The sequence below is a fragment of the Phalaenopsis equestris genome, unplaced genomic scaffold (genome assembly GCF_001263595.1).
Source record: "Phalaenopsis equestris unplaced genomic scaffold, ASM126359v1 Scaffold235604, whole genome shotgun sequence".
NCBI lineage: Eukaryota > Viridiplantae > Streptophyta > Magnoliopsida > Asparagales > Orchidaceae > Phalaenopsis > Phalaenopsis equestris.
The window spans coordinates 328536-344608 of NW_018253466.1; the positions used below are offsets into that span (position 1 = coordinate 328536).

A 16073-nucleotide genomic window follows, 5' to 3' on the forward strand; every position below is an offset into this window, starting at 1 on the left:
AAAGAAAATAGCTAGAATCAATCAATCAGTTTATGCATATATATATATATATAGAGAGGAATGTCAGCAAAAGCATTCTCTCATCCGCCCACGCACTTAGGAAAAAATATTAAATGTTTAAAACAACGATATTATACAGATTATTATATAATGTGTATAAAATTGAAATATAAAATGGAGATTTACGTGCATACTACCATGATAGATGATTCTGAAGGGCTAGTTTTCCAAGAGTATGAAAGGATGCTTATAAAAAATGGAGAGGGCAAGCTGGATTGGTTTTATAATCTTATCTAGATCAGAAAAGACACTGAACATTTAATGTCATTTTAGACCACCTCTATAGTGTTCTCCATAGGATATTTAGTGATATAATTCTCATAACCAATTCTCCCTTATGAAAAAAATATAAGTTTATCCACACAATCAACATATCATTCACATTACTACGAATCCTGCATTTTATGAGTGAAGTAAATACTATGAAGTTGGTTGTAACTTGGTTGAGGAGAATATTGAAAATGACTCCATCAAACTTGTGCTAATTAGATCCAAAATTTAACTTATGGACATCATCTTTATATCTTCTTCTATCTGAAAAGATCTGCAAAATATACATTATACTTCTTGAGAGAGGGTACTAAATTATATTACCATTATCTTGCTTTTGTTCTTTTCCTAGTTTATATCATGTGTAAGTGTAACAATTATACCCATAACTCATTTTGCATCCAACCATACATGTAGAGTATTTACCTTTGCAAGTTGCAACAAATGCAAAAAAATAAATAAATAAATAATGATCATTCCTTGCCTATTTTATATCATTTATGATTTGTTTGACTTATAGGTGTCATATGCGCTCGTCCAGCTCTAACATAATCACCTCAACTCTTTAATCAAGCTTTGCAAATAAAATATTAGAAGTAATCTTCAATATTATTCAATAGAAATAAGACCTAATATAGAGTTTAGTCTAGCCTTAATCCCATCAAAGGTCTTTAATTTTCCTTCTAAAGCAAATAAAATGAACACCAACAAAGAAGAAGAATGAGAAAGGACTTTGACATACTTTATTAATCTTCAAATATTTGTTGGATTTCTATGAAGGTGTATTATAGCATATGCTTTTTAAAAGGTTAATATAGAAAAATATTGCATCAGGACATGTGACTTAAAATTAGTCAAATATTTATAAAATTTTTAGATTTATTTTGAGTGAAAGTACTATATATATGATTGATATTATATGTATTTTAAATATCCAATAATTTTGAGACTTAACCTGATCAATTTTTTTATTGATCAATCTCAATGTTTTTTTTTTTCCATTGATACGTCATAATTTTAATTTATATAAGAAAAACAATATAAGATATAATATTAAGATTGTATCTCTAACTTTAAAATCATACAAAAATTATAAATTAAAGTACCTTTTTAATTGTCGAACTTTAAAATAAATAGCACAACTTATTGAAACACATCAAATCAAACCATTCAATTGTTGTTGAAAAGAAAAAATAAATTAAAATAATTGAGTTCCTTCCTTGGAAGACCAAGATTGCTATTTACAAAAACAAAATTAAAAAATAACTAAAAAAAAATAACTATATATATATATATATATATATATATTTATATTGTACATCAAAAAGCTGTCTGTACTGACCTTAAAGAGATTCAATGATCCATAAGAGAAGAATATTATGAAGACTTATCCACTACATGGAAGCCAGTTCGATCCAATAGCGTATCCTAGTTTAGTTGACTCAATGGGAAATTCAGTTTTGCAAAGTATCTCTAACAATCTCACGGATATCCAAACACTATACTAGGGAATGAAGATAGAAAATTAGGTTAGATTAGTCAAAAGAGTTGACCCCATCGACTTGAAGTCAACTAAGCTTAGTCGATCAAACCATAAAGCGGTGGGACAATAAGCCCATATTGGTATCATAAATATCCTAGTATAGACCTCTTCCAAATAGGCATAAAAATATAATGTCATTATTATACTACATCATTTAAAAATAAGAGAAATATTTACGAAGAATAACTACTATTAAACATTGTTCATTATTGTTCATATCTTTCTCTCCCTCCTCCCCCCTCCTTTACGCTTTATTCATTGGGTGAGACTAACAGACAATCTCGAATTCAAAATCCTGAAGGATATGTTGAGCGTGGATTATGCCACCAATAAGAATGAGCAATACAAGAAGAATGACCTCATAATAGAGAGATCGATGACAACATAAAGTGCACCACAGAATTCATGATCCAACAAATCCAAGATCTGAATGATCAAATATTGGAAATGATCAGAGATGCACCAAATCAAGGGTAAGACCAGCAACCCCTATAGGAGGTTCAAACACCATATAGTAGAGAGTCTCCTAGCTTAGAAAGGGAGGATGAAGCGGGTCGGCATCAATTGATAGGCATCAGGTCAGCTCCAATCGATAGACATCGGGTCAGCATAGATCGATAAGCATCAGATCGGACGTACTGACACACAATGCCAACAAGAAAACTCATTCTCCCAACAGATTTATAACATCAAGCCACTAGTTTGGTTAAAGATTTTGATACTTGAATCCTGCAAAGGATGAATGGACTCGGTCAATCCCATTACATCCTTTGGGTCAACTGTGTCTTCTCAAGATGAACAAAGCACTGAAGTAAAAGCACTGAAGTGTTGAATCTTCTTCATCATGCTAAGATACTCAACTCTCATATGGTTCAACAGATTATTGGTATGAGTAATCACATCGTTCACATATTTCAAGTAATTGTTCGTTGTATAGTTTGGAAATGCTTAAAAATCCCAGAAGAGCTCACAAAACATCCTACATCTTTGTCAGAGACATTTAAACCCTAAGAACTTTTGTCACTCATTTCCAGAAGAAAATATCAGAGGCTTAGAATCAAGAACCCACAATTGCTCATAAGGCCCTCACACAAGGATTGAAGGAATGACCTTTTTATTACACGTTGGGATTGTAGTGACTGAAGAAAGGTCGGTTCGGTCAGCTGAACGTTTCTCCATGTTGTGTTAAGGATTAAATTAGATGACCACACCTAATCTAATCGTGGGAGTGCAACTTTCTTCTTCTTCATGAAGGACTTCTTCCCCTTCTCACCCTTCAGTTAGTCTCATGCTTTAGGTTTCTTGAAAAAGGAGTGTATCCAACTCTTGGTTGGAATGTTAGTCCAGGCCTTCAATAGATTGTCCATTGCAACACCTAAAAAATGAAAGTCGATAGACTTAAACAAGGAAAGGTGCGTAGCAAATTAAAAATGAGGAGTCTCATCACGTCATATTTATAAGAATTATAAGCTTCAAAATAAAGGGAGATCAATTATTGAATCATTAATTAAAATTAAATGTGCTCTACTTTGGCATTAAATTTTTATATTTTTATCGCAACGTCTATTTCAATCAGTAACTAGGTAAGAGAATCAGTGACCTAAAATATGTACATCAAAAAAATGTATGCATTGATCTTAGAGAGATTCAATGTAATATCACTATTGTACTAACTCTTCTACGAATGAGAAAAATATTTTATGAAGAATCAACATTATTGAACACTGTTCATTATTAAAAATTAAAAAACTGAAAAAATATGATATTAAATTGAGGATTATAAAATTAAATCAATTTTATACATATAAAACATATATTTGTTTATGTTTGTTCATAGTCAAACTCTCCATTACACTAAATTTCAAATTAAAACATCGATTTGGTCAGTTCGTTTTTATTGAAATTTAGATTGGTTCGATTTTTTGAATTTTGAATTTTGGTTTCAATCTGCTTGGCCAATTTGAAAATTGATTGATCCAACCCGATCGAATGCTCACCCCCATTCATTACTATTCATCTCTCTCTTTCTCTTCTAATTTTTATTCTATATTTTAGTTGTTATTCATGAATAATCTCTTATATATATATATATATATATATATATATATGTAATATCTACACTTTAAATTAAATGAATATAAGACATATCAATAGAATCACGTCAAAAATATATACATCAAAACACGTATTTTCATGCAATATTTTAAATAAATATTAAAATTCAAATTTTAGATATATAAATACATAAATCAATTCTCCCTAACAAGTATACGCAAACGCTGCTTTCCTGTAAATGAAACTTCCAAGAAACTAAAAAAGCCCAATAGACTAGAACCTAGTGGGCCTTTCTTGGGTTAAAAAATGGGGGCAATCACATATCCTAAACTTCATATTTACAAATCAGCCACCCACTATCATCCATTTTTCGAAAAAGTGTTCCATATGGCAGAATTGCATATGGTGTCTGATCTCCATCGTTCATCACAGTAAAAATATCTTTCAGTGGGCCCCATTTTTAAAATTTTTTAAAAAAAAACTTAATGGACGTTGAATATCGGATACTGCATGCAATTCAGCATACAGTGTGAATAATTTTTCTCATTTTTCACTCAATTAAATATCAAAATTCATGCTAAAATACCCACTCATATTTTTCATTGTTGATCAAGACATGGTTCAATAGCTCAAAAAAATCACGGGTGATTAATCTGTAAATACCAATATTTCGAGTGACTTGTGAGTAATTATCTTTAAACAAATATATATATATATATACTCATGATATTACACTACTTATCATCACCTCTTCCTATTTTCACGACTTTATAATAAATATTTTATCCAAATAAAATTATAAATTCAAACTGAATAAATCCTTTTTAATTAATTTTATTAAATTGTTAGTGAATTGATTCAATTATAGATTGCAGTGTTAGTTTTTAATAATAATGTATTTTTGTATAATTTTAATAAATAAACGAATTACTATAGATTTACATATTATTTATATCATGAAGATTCAACGTCTATTGTAATACTTATTTGCAATCATGTAGGGGAATATATAATTGAGGATTTTCTCTGTTTTATATATATATATATATATATATATATATATTGACTAAAAAATTGAAATATATAAATTAAATTATTGGAAGATTTACATAATTACCACTCAATCCTGATGTATTTACATATCTAACACCTAAAGTTCAATTTTGACTTAAATTTTAAAATTTGCATTCTGAGCTCAAATCAAGATCAGCTTATAGTTTCAAACTTCAAAGGTTTGGGCATCAATATTGAGAATGCAGGATAAATATTTGTAATTGGGTACGTACCTTTTTTTTAATGTTATTTTATTTTTCGCTCATTTTATTTGAAGCTGAGTTCGAGCTCATTTAATGAAAATATGAAATATATTTTTGTTTGTTTACTCTATTTTTTTTCTTGTGAGGCATGCCCACGAATTTGGAGCGGCAGGGTGCAGAGAGGAGAGAGATAGAAAGAGGCAAAGGAAATACGAGAGCACGAACAGACTTGCCCCATAGAGCGAAATGCCGTATTCCTGGGCTCCGTGACCCATCTTATACATCAAAATTGAGATTACAAAAGAGAAAATGAGAGAGAAACTTATACAGTATGGGCCTAGATAGAAGAACCAAAAAGCCCCATTTACTTGCTCTATACCCTCTATTTATGTGAGATATAGGGCCATGAAGTTGGATATATATATATATATATATATATATATATATGTGTGTGTGTGTGTGTGTGTGTGTGTGTGTGTGTGTCTACTTTTATGAGGGAGTGACAGGATATTATTATCTTTCATATCTATAATTGTCTTAGGCATCTTTTGATATTCATGGATTCTTGAACCAGCGGATCCTTGATCCGATCATCTCAGCTAATGTTGATTGGCTATATTGTCTGGATGTTGGGTGACTTTGCCATGGAGAGTCAGTCAGCACCGAGTGTAATCACAAGTCAGCCCTTCAGTGGTTGGTCGGTTGGTCTACCTCATGGGGCTCTTCAAGGAGAGTATCAAGAGAGTGTAATTGTTTTTTTGGGGTTATTTTTCTTCCGGCTGACTTGGACAGCTCTTTGGTCAGTTGGCCTTGGTATGGCCGATCGAATATGAGTTCTCTTGACCGGTCAGCTTCATGATTATTAGTGTTTGATCTAGATCGTCAGACTGCTTCGAGATGCATGCAAACAATTTTTGGGTTTACACTGTTCAATTTTGATTTGTTCGTAAATCACACCCCAATAAATATAGTGTAAGAATGGAGAGAGGGAAATAAAGAGTGAGTGAAAGAGACAGAGATGAGTAAACAATAATAAACAATAAATTGTATCAATCATATTGACCTTTCCCAACCTTTTTGGCCAAAATCATGTATATTTGCTCCCTTTATTTATGAAATAATTTCTTATTTATATAGGAGAGAAACTACAATATTGTTATGTTACATTTTTCCCCTTGTTTTAATTGGATTGTTCATGATATTCTAGGTATTTTATAGGTATGAAGTTATTACTTGGTTGTTATCTGGATCGTTTGGCTAAGTTTGTTTGGTTTTGGCTCGACATGGCTAGTTTGGTCATTATGGCTTATTCAACATTGCAAGTCGGTTGGGCTTGATGGGCTTCGGGCCAACAAGTTTGGTTTGGTCGGTTGATTTAGTCTAGTTGTCGACCTTTGCAATAGATGGGGGAGCTTCTGGACCTGCCTAGTATGATTGGAGATGTGAAGTGCCTGGGTCTTCTCTTAAGTCGGCGTCTTCATGTCTGTCTGCTTGTATTTATGTTTGTCTCGTTTTTGACCGAATGAGTCAAATTTAGGTTCTTCGTCATTATTCATGGCTCAATCAGCTTTTGCTTTCCTGGCTTTGGCTTGGATGATTGCATTTTGTCGGATAACTAAGCTTTATGATTTTTTGTTAGTGGTATCTCCTTTGTTGTACTCTTCTCCCCTATAACGTAAGATCTCCTCAGGATTAGTGCTAACACAATTTCATATCTAACACCTAAACTTTGATATATTATTTACATTTATAACACCCAAATGATTCAAATCACACCAAAAATACCATTGTTGTTAACTTTTAAAAGGTGAAATATACCTTTTAAGCATAGATAAAGTCGTAGAAGTGTAAAAATTTATACTTTAGGCATTAGATATGCAAATACATAGGCATTATGTGATACATATGTACATCTTTCTATCATATACATGTTTGATTTTCATACTTATTTAAGTCTAATAAAATTTCAACACAAATAGCTCTTAAAAGTCAATAAAGGGACTCAGTTAACCACAATACTATTTAATTTCACCAAGTTTTGATCGTCCCACTACTAATTAAATGAACTTACATTCATGTCATTCTATGATGTAAGCTTTTCTTTTTAACCTAGAAGAACTAATTAGATGAACTTACATTCATGTCATTCTATGTGTAAGCTTTTCTTTTTAACCTAGAAGAATAGTTGTATGGTGAAACCTTCATTTTGGTGTCAATGACATGATTAATCTTTAAAATTGGTTTTAAATCAATCTAATTTGCGGGTTATGCTTACATTTTTTAATAAACTCGTATTTTAATTATGAGATTTGTTTGCTTTGTGTAAATCTGTTTAATAGATTAAGGGTTTATATTTTAAATAATTCTCATGAATCTTACTCACAATTATAACCTTATATTCTTTTATGGTAAGAAAAATGATCCAACTAGTGAATTTTATAACTCATCTTATATGATAGTCCACAAAGCTTATAGGCTTAATATTTTGAAGTTCCTTCTTATCAAGACTTATCCTAAGTATAAAGGTATAATCTATATAAAGATAAATTATTTAATCTTTCTACTATAAATCATTAGCACTGTCAAAAATCATAATCACAAGAAAACAAACCAACCATTATATGTTAATGTATGGCTTTAGGTTACCTTTTTTACGTGTAATGTGTGCTCTTATGCATGCCTTCCCAAAATTGATCACTCATGGCTCCTACATAGTTATAAACTTACTTATAAATATAACAAGTAGAGTCAATGTTAGCTCAAGCTTGGCTAATCAGCACATTGAGCACAGTTCATGACCAATTTAACGAGTTGAGCGCAAGCCAACTTATGATTCGACTCAACTCAGTTATACCCTTACATAATACATACTAATTAATAAAAGTATTATGACAAATTATTTGTTCTTTATATTCCAACATAATTTTTAAAGGCTTTAATTAAAGATTTTTACATATGATGGACATACTTGATTATTGTCAATATATTTTTGTTGCTATATATTTAATATTGAAAACTGAATTTAAGGTGCCTACATAGAATGGTTATCTAAATAGCAACATAGTGTAGTTGAAGTTTTTTTAAGATATTATTATGTTGTAAATATAAATCAACAACCATATTACATCCATTGTTCAAATTATCACTTTAATATCAAAATTCATGGTAAATTCTCAACCCGTATTTTTCATTTTTATCAAATTCTCAATAGCTTGATCGTGGCACTCACAAATACATCATTTCGGTAGTTCAAAAAAATCACTTGTGTGCCTAATTTATAAATATCAATGTTTCGGGTGGTCTATATGTAATTATCCCGTTTCTTTCTTTTAATAAGACAATACTATTTAAGATGATAAATTGTAGTTTTATATTTAACTATCAAATGGTCTAATATTTGGATGCTGACATGTTTGAAAAATATCAAAATGTCATAATCACAATGTATCATTAAATAAAACAACTCTTTTTTTTTTCTAATAAACTAACAATTATGTCCAATTCCTAATCTTATATTAATCACCTCTAAATTATTATCTTAATACTTGTATAATATAATGTTTTTATCTTATATGAAGCATGATAAGTGTTTTAAAGCATGTATTTATATTATTTTTTATGAAAAAATATGATGCATACCTCCTTATTAATTCCATTATTTAGTTTAACAATAAAAAATTGTTGAAGGGCAGTGTTTTTACATGAAGATGCATTTAAATAAGAAAATCACAAGAAGAGTCACTAAATCTTTCAACAATATATGTGTTTACATGTTTATCTATATGCAAGTGTAAATCTATAGAACTTTCTTTATTATATCATATAAATAATTTATGCACAAGGTCAATTACTAAACTAGCTAGGTCTCATTTGGTAAATATTTGTGTAGCCCAAGCTTGGAACTGAGACAAAATTAATTCAAATCACCAATGATAATTAAAATATGAACAAAATTAAATCAAAATATACAATAAAAACTCTATCAATTTATGCTACATCATAATATTATGGCTGCATATTTCACAAATTACGATAATCAACCATTTAGCCTAAGCAATAGAATTCATTATAGGATATCAATTAGGAGGGGCAGAACCAACATTAATTTTGAGGGTGAGTAAAATCATCAAATGTTCGATATATTTTAAGTATAATATATAAAGATGGGGGCAAAATGACTAAGTATCCAAAATTACATAAGAAAAAAATGTTAAATTTTACTATTTATATAGAAGAATTGTAAAACCTATATGATTGATTTGAAAAAGTAAAATAGAAAAAAAGAAATGACAATGATCAATGGACAACAAATTGATACCTTCCAAATTCCTCCTTCCACTATGAATCCCTTATCCTTTAACTTCCATCATAATATTCTCAAGGAATCCATAAAAAAGCCAAAGTGACATTTCCTTAACCGCAAAGGAATTCCTCACTCCCACACACATGCCTCTCTCTCTCTCTCTCTCTCTCTCTCTCTCTCTCTCTCTCTCTACACACACATACTCATAATTTACATAGAATTTTGGCTATCAAATTATGTATTTTAAGTATGATTTTATAATAGTTCATAGTATTTATAAGAATTGGAAATATCAAAGATTTTTTAAGTATATGGGTAATATGTTCTTTGAAAATATTCACTACTTTAAAAGTATATGTTTTTATATATAATAATGAGCCTGATTATTTGATGTTTTAATTAATTAATATTTACTTTGTACCCCCTCCAAATAATACAACTAATTTATGCAACAATGTTAAGAAAGCTTTTGGTTGCATATATATAAATAACATGTTATATTCATCAAATACATGGCGTATAGAATTTTTCAAACTCTACTTTAAATAACTTTAACATTATTCTCTTATAAAGAACACAAGTTGTGTCAACGCAAAATTAAAATTGATTTTTCTTATCATTTATTCTCAATCATTTTTTTTTCAATTCATATCATAAAGTTGGAATCATCTCATAGGCTTATCCTTTCCATCCCCCTCTCCTCCTCTATATAAACCTCCTTATCCACCTCACAGCATTAAATATTCCCACATATATGATAAATCATATACAATTTTTACATGCAATCTCACGCTACTCAACCAAAAATGGAACCACTACAAAATAGTCCAAACAGCAAACTCTTCCTCCCTACAAACTCTACTCCATTAAAGTTCTTAAACTTCATCTCCATTTTCATCACCATCTTGTTAGTCATCTCTCTGCCTATCTTTTACATCTCTCTCCTCCATATCCCTCCTTCCAAGCTCTTCAAAGACAACACATTTTGGTTCCTCCTATCCAACTCCATCATCATCATCATTGTCGTCATCGACTCTGATGCCTTCTCCTCCAACCCTGACACAAACACTGACCAAGACATCAACGATGAGTTCAAGGTTCACAACATAACAAGAAAACAATGTTTCATAGACGTTGCAAAAATAAAGAAGCCATTGATTTTGTCGAGCAGAGAAGAAGAAAGGAGAAAGGAAGTGTTCTTTGAGGAAAGTATGAAAAATGAAAAGCTTGATTTCTTTGAGGAACAAGAGCCATTAGAATATTATGTAAGGTTTGAGTCAAAGGAGACAATTGGGAAAGGATGTGATTATGTGAATATGTCAGATGAGGAGTTGAATAAGAGAATAGAAGAGTTCATTAGATTGAATAGAAAAATAATGCTTCAGGAGACCAGTATATGTGGATTGCACTAAGTGTTTTTTTTTTTATGTATCTACTGATTATGTCTTGTAAGTAGAATAACTAAGATTGAATATTAGAATAGTAATTAAAGTTTGTTTCTTGTAGCATTTGTGGGGCATTTGGGGAAATAGATGCTTGCTTACTTTTTCAAGAAATTGTGGTGCAAAAGTTGCATTTTACGGCACGACTTATCTAAGTGAGACGATTTCCAAAAAGTTGTAGTTTGATTTTCAAAAATAAAAGATTTATATAATAACCATTAACGCTTATGGAACAACGGCTTCCAAAAATGGTTTGACAGCTTGATTTTACTCATATTTGACCAATTCTAGTATCATTATGCTTGTCTCATCGAGCCGCTCAATTTGACTGTGAGTTTTCTGAAATCAGAGTTCTCTATGACTTTTAATCGAAGTTTGAGCTTTTCTTGGTCAAAAAATCGTCTCTAAATTTTTGTCATGCCTAGAGATTCATGTCGAATGATGAAAATTTGTTTATGTCGTATTAATTATCAACTTAATTAATAACTTCTAAATATTACAAATGTACATTATTTAAAATATTCTAATTTTTAAATGTTTATAGCCAATTACAGCTGACTAATCAAGTTATAAATTAAATCAAAAGTTGGCCTGACCTGAAAATGCATGGTCAAATTTTATTGATATGGAAGAATAATGTTTGAGGTAAGTTCTCCTATGTTATAAAATTGGGAATAAATTTCTAAGTTATGGATGAACATATGAAATTTTAGGTGTGAGAAATGTAAATATGAAAGAATTGTGTGTTGCGTATGTAAATTTCCCCCAAAAAAAAACAATCTATTTAATTACTTTTTTCTTCCTAAGCAATTCATTGAATAATCACCTCTTCTTCTTTTTTTTTGATTTCAAGCCCTATAATCAATCATCAAACACCCCCTTTTGGAGGCAAAATTATTTCGTGCTGATGCAGAGGTGCATGTGGTGCCTGATCTCCATCGTGGATCACCGCTTCAGACGAATTACCGAAGCGGTGATCGACGATGGAGATCGGGCACCTCATGCACCTTTGCATGCGGTGTCTGCACGGAATAATTTTTCCTTTTGGAGGCTATCAGTGGTTAGTGATGGTCACGATGGTTGCTTTCATCTTCTAAATTCATCAAAAATAAAAATAAAAAAACCAAATAATAATAAATGTAAATTTATACACACATGCTCGTATATACATTATAAAAACAAAATGTTGCAGATTTTGATATTTTTTAACGATAAAATTGGTCTCGTTTGAAAATAAAGGGACAAAGGAAATGTGATCAACAAATTATCATCATTCGGCACGAATCTTGAGGCATGACACGAATATTGAGATAATATTTTGAGCATGAAATATTTGAATCTTGATAAAAAAATCATCCAGGGCATTCAACACACTTAAAGTCAAATTGACCGGCTCGACGAGATAAATAAAATGATAGCAAAACTAGTCCAATCTGAGTCAAATCAAGCCCAGATCAAGTTATTAAACCACTCTTAGACGATTTCTTGACACATTTAGAATGTCCAATGAATGTCGAATCAAGCGAGTTTATAGTCGAATCGAGCATATCGACAAGACAAATCTAATGAGCCTAAGATTGCTCAATTCTGACATCATTAATGCACTCAAAAGGTCCATCAAATGTCGTTGGATCGAAAGAAGCTCTCCAGATCATCCGATTAAAATGGTTCATACTCCTGCATTAATTGCACCCAGAATACTATAAATAAAACCTTAGCCCTCTAATGAGGGGAGAAACTTGAAGCTTGAGAGAGAACTTGAAGATTTAAGAAGGAGCTAAAGTCCAACACCATCTCTATCATCGCCGATAACAGTTGGTCGTCGTCGACAACCACATATCACCGCCAATCGTCTTTGACACCAACGACCATCTTCGATCATCGACAATTGTCATCGACACCCGTCGATCGTCGTTGACCATTGTTGACTGTCATCTATAACCACTGATCATCGTTGACCATTGTTGACTGTCATCTATAACCATTGATCATCGTCAAGCACCACCGATCATCGTTAGCCATCACTGACCGCATTGATCACACCTATCACTGTCGACCCTCACTGACTCGAAGCCTTCAGTCGTCGTTATAACTTGAAAAACTTATTAACAATTTCCCTTCTGAGGGACAAAGAGTCTTTGTAATCACCGATCAATAGTGGATTCTTACAGTTGGGTTAGTCCCTATGATTTTTTACTTTTTTACCAGTAACCGGACAACAACATGCGCTCCACATCGTAATGCATGGCTGCCGTTAGATCACGCTTCCTCGACGAATCTACCGTCCATATCCGTTCACGCGACTTCCATTAATCGATGACGTAAGCATTTTCATTTCCTCTCCCAAAACCAGAACCCTCCAGAACCGGGAACCGGCTCGGCCGCTCCGATCTCCACGCTATAATCCCGCACAAAAATTTTACTTATTGAGTCCGGACGTAGCTCAAGCCTTCATTTTTCTCAGGATCTGATCCAGAGAGTGAAAACAATGGCGGAAGCGAAGGGAGTGAAGCTGCTGGATATCTGCTCCAACCCTTTCGGACAGCAATGTAAGATAGCGTTGGCGGAGAAGGGGGTAGAGTATGAGTGCCTGGAACCGCACCTGTCGGACCCAAGTTGCTTCTCAAATCGAGCGCGGTGTTCAAGAGGATCCCTGCTTTCTTTCACGATGGGAAGCCTCTGCGTGAATCGCTTGTAATTGTTCAGTATATCGATGAGGTATGGCATGGCAAGTCGTCTATCTTGCCTTCAGACCCGTATGCAAGGGCGCGAGCTCGGTTCTGGGCTGATTTCGTCAATCAGCAGGTACTAAATTTGTGTTTTTGTTTTGTTCCTTCTGTTTCGATCGAATGCCATTTCAGTCTGGTTTACATAGTTTTGATCGAAAATCAATATATAGTTTCAATTTTCTCAAACTTCATTTTTTTTTCTTTTTTTGAACTCTGCAACTTCTTTTTAGATTCAAGAATAGTCGATTTTGATGTAATCTATATATAATTTTGATGTTATCTAGATATTTTAATTGGTTTCTTTGTTTCATTTGTGAAAAGAGAAATTTTCTAAGATATCTAGCTGAGAGGGATCCGTCGTTCAATTTTCATATTAAAATGTATGCGTCGCTATCAAAAGTGTGTGTGTGTGTGTGTGTGTGTGGCAAAAGAGTTCTTTATTTATTTGTTTCTGTAGAAGTAAAACTACTGAAAAATTGTTTGAATGCGATCAAAAAGTGGCAAGGTGAACTTATCAAGAATTTTCTTTATAAGAAGGATAAAAAAAAAATCAACTTTGCATATTATTTGGGATGAATGCTAGATTGACACTATTATTTAGTTTTCAAGTTCATCTACATCAAGCTAAATAAGCTTGTTCTATACAAAAATCTTATCTTTTATAACATTCTGCAGTCGGAATGCCAAACCGTTTATCAAATTTCTTCATACCTTCTTTTTGGGCAGTTCTCCGAATGTGGCACCATGCTGTGGAGCCAGAAAGGCAAGGCCTTGCAGGAAGCGAAGGAAGAATTCATCCAGATCTTGAAGGCACTTGAAGCCGAGCTCGGTGACAAGAAGTATTTCGGCGGCGATGCCTTCGGGCTGGTCGACATTGCTCTGGTTCCCTTCACGAGTTGGTTCTACAGCTACGAAACTCTCGCCGGATTCAGCGTAGAGCAGGAGAGTTCTAAACTTGTGGCGTGGGCGAAGCGCTGCTTGGAGCGAGAGAGCGTGGCAAAGAGTCTGCATGACCCGAAGAGCATCTACGAGTTTGTGGAATATCTTAGGAAGATGTATGGCGTGGAGTGAAGGTGAATGGGATGGGATTTGAATTTGTTACCGTTGGTGTTTTACTGTGGTGGTGGTTGTTATTCTCTTTTGGTAGCGGAGATTTGTGTCTAGTTCTGGTTTGAAATTAGTTAAAGGTTTTTTAATTTGGGTTTGGGTTATTAATAAACTGACAGTCAATGAAATTCCTTTTGAGTTATGAATAAAACATCAAAATAATTTTCTTGCTTTTTTTAAAAACTTTAATTGAGGCCTATATAAATTTAACCGAGCATTTTTATGGAAAAGAAGTAGGGTTGTAAACTAGTAGTACGGCTGTAAACCCTCGTGTTCGGCTCGTGTTCGAAACGGCTCGTTAACGGTGTGTTCGTGTTCGGCTCAAATAATATTTTTTGGCTTGAGTTCGGCTCGAAATTGGAGGAGATGACTCAGAAGAGGAAGAGAGCCCTAAGCTCTTGAAATATGAAGATAAACACAAACAACAAACCCTAATCTCTCGCCGCGGAAACCCTTTCACGATTTTGAGAGGAGAAGTATATGACTTGAAAGAGGAAGAGAGCTGAAACGGAACTTTTGAGAGCAGCAAATACAAATGACAAACCCTAAGCTCTCACGGTCAAACGCCTTTTGCGATTTTGCGAGAAAGGAGAAGACTCGAAAGAGGGAGAGGCAACTGAACCTGAGAACATTCAAGATGGGGGTTGGGGCTTAGGAGTTATGGTTTTTTTAGTTTTATATTTATATATTATATAATATTAATTATAAAACTTATATTATATAAATATATAATATTAATATAATTAATATTTATTAATAATTTGTTATATATTGTAATTTATAGGATTAATTTTTTACAAATTTTGATAATTTTTTTTATTTTAAAAAGTTTTAATTAATTATAATTTATAATATTTAATTTTATGAATATGTATTATCTATGTGTGTGTATTTTTTTTTTTCGAGCCAACTCGAGTCGAACACGAATGAACAAATGTTTGTTTGTGTTATGCTCATTAAGTTTAACAAACGAGCCGAACACGAGCTGTTCGCGAACAACGAGTCAAATTGACAGCACTAAAAAGAAGTATGCATGGACATTTCGACTGTCGGCCACCTGCCTGGATCACTTATCTATCCCTGCATGTCGCATTTGTCTTAACCTACAATGTGAGCCTCTCTCTTCCCGAATTCACGCAAATTTACTCCCAATCGATCCAATCTAGCGATATTTTTTATTATTACATGGTATTATTATATTTTTGTTATATACACCTATATATTTTAATTTCATTATACCTAATTTAATAAACAAATAGCTTTCAAAATTATTGCTCATTTATATATATATATATAAATGAGCAATAG

The 16073-nt window shown here is 32.4% G+C and overlaps 1 pseudogene; it reads left to right on the top strand.

Annotated features, from left to right (window-relative positions):
• The first annotated feature begins 13348 nt into the window (after positions 1-13348).
• Positions 13349-14900, top strand: LOC110039164 (annotated as a pseudogene).
• Positions 14901-16073: the final 1173 nt, after the last annotated feature.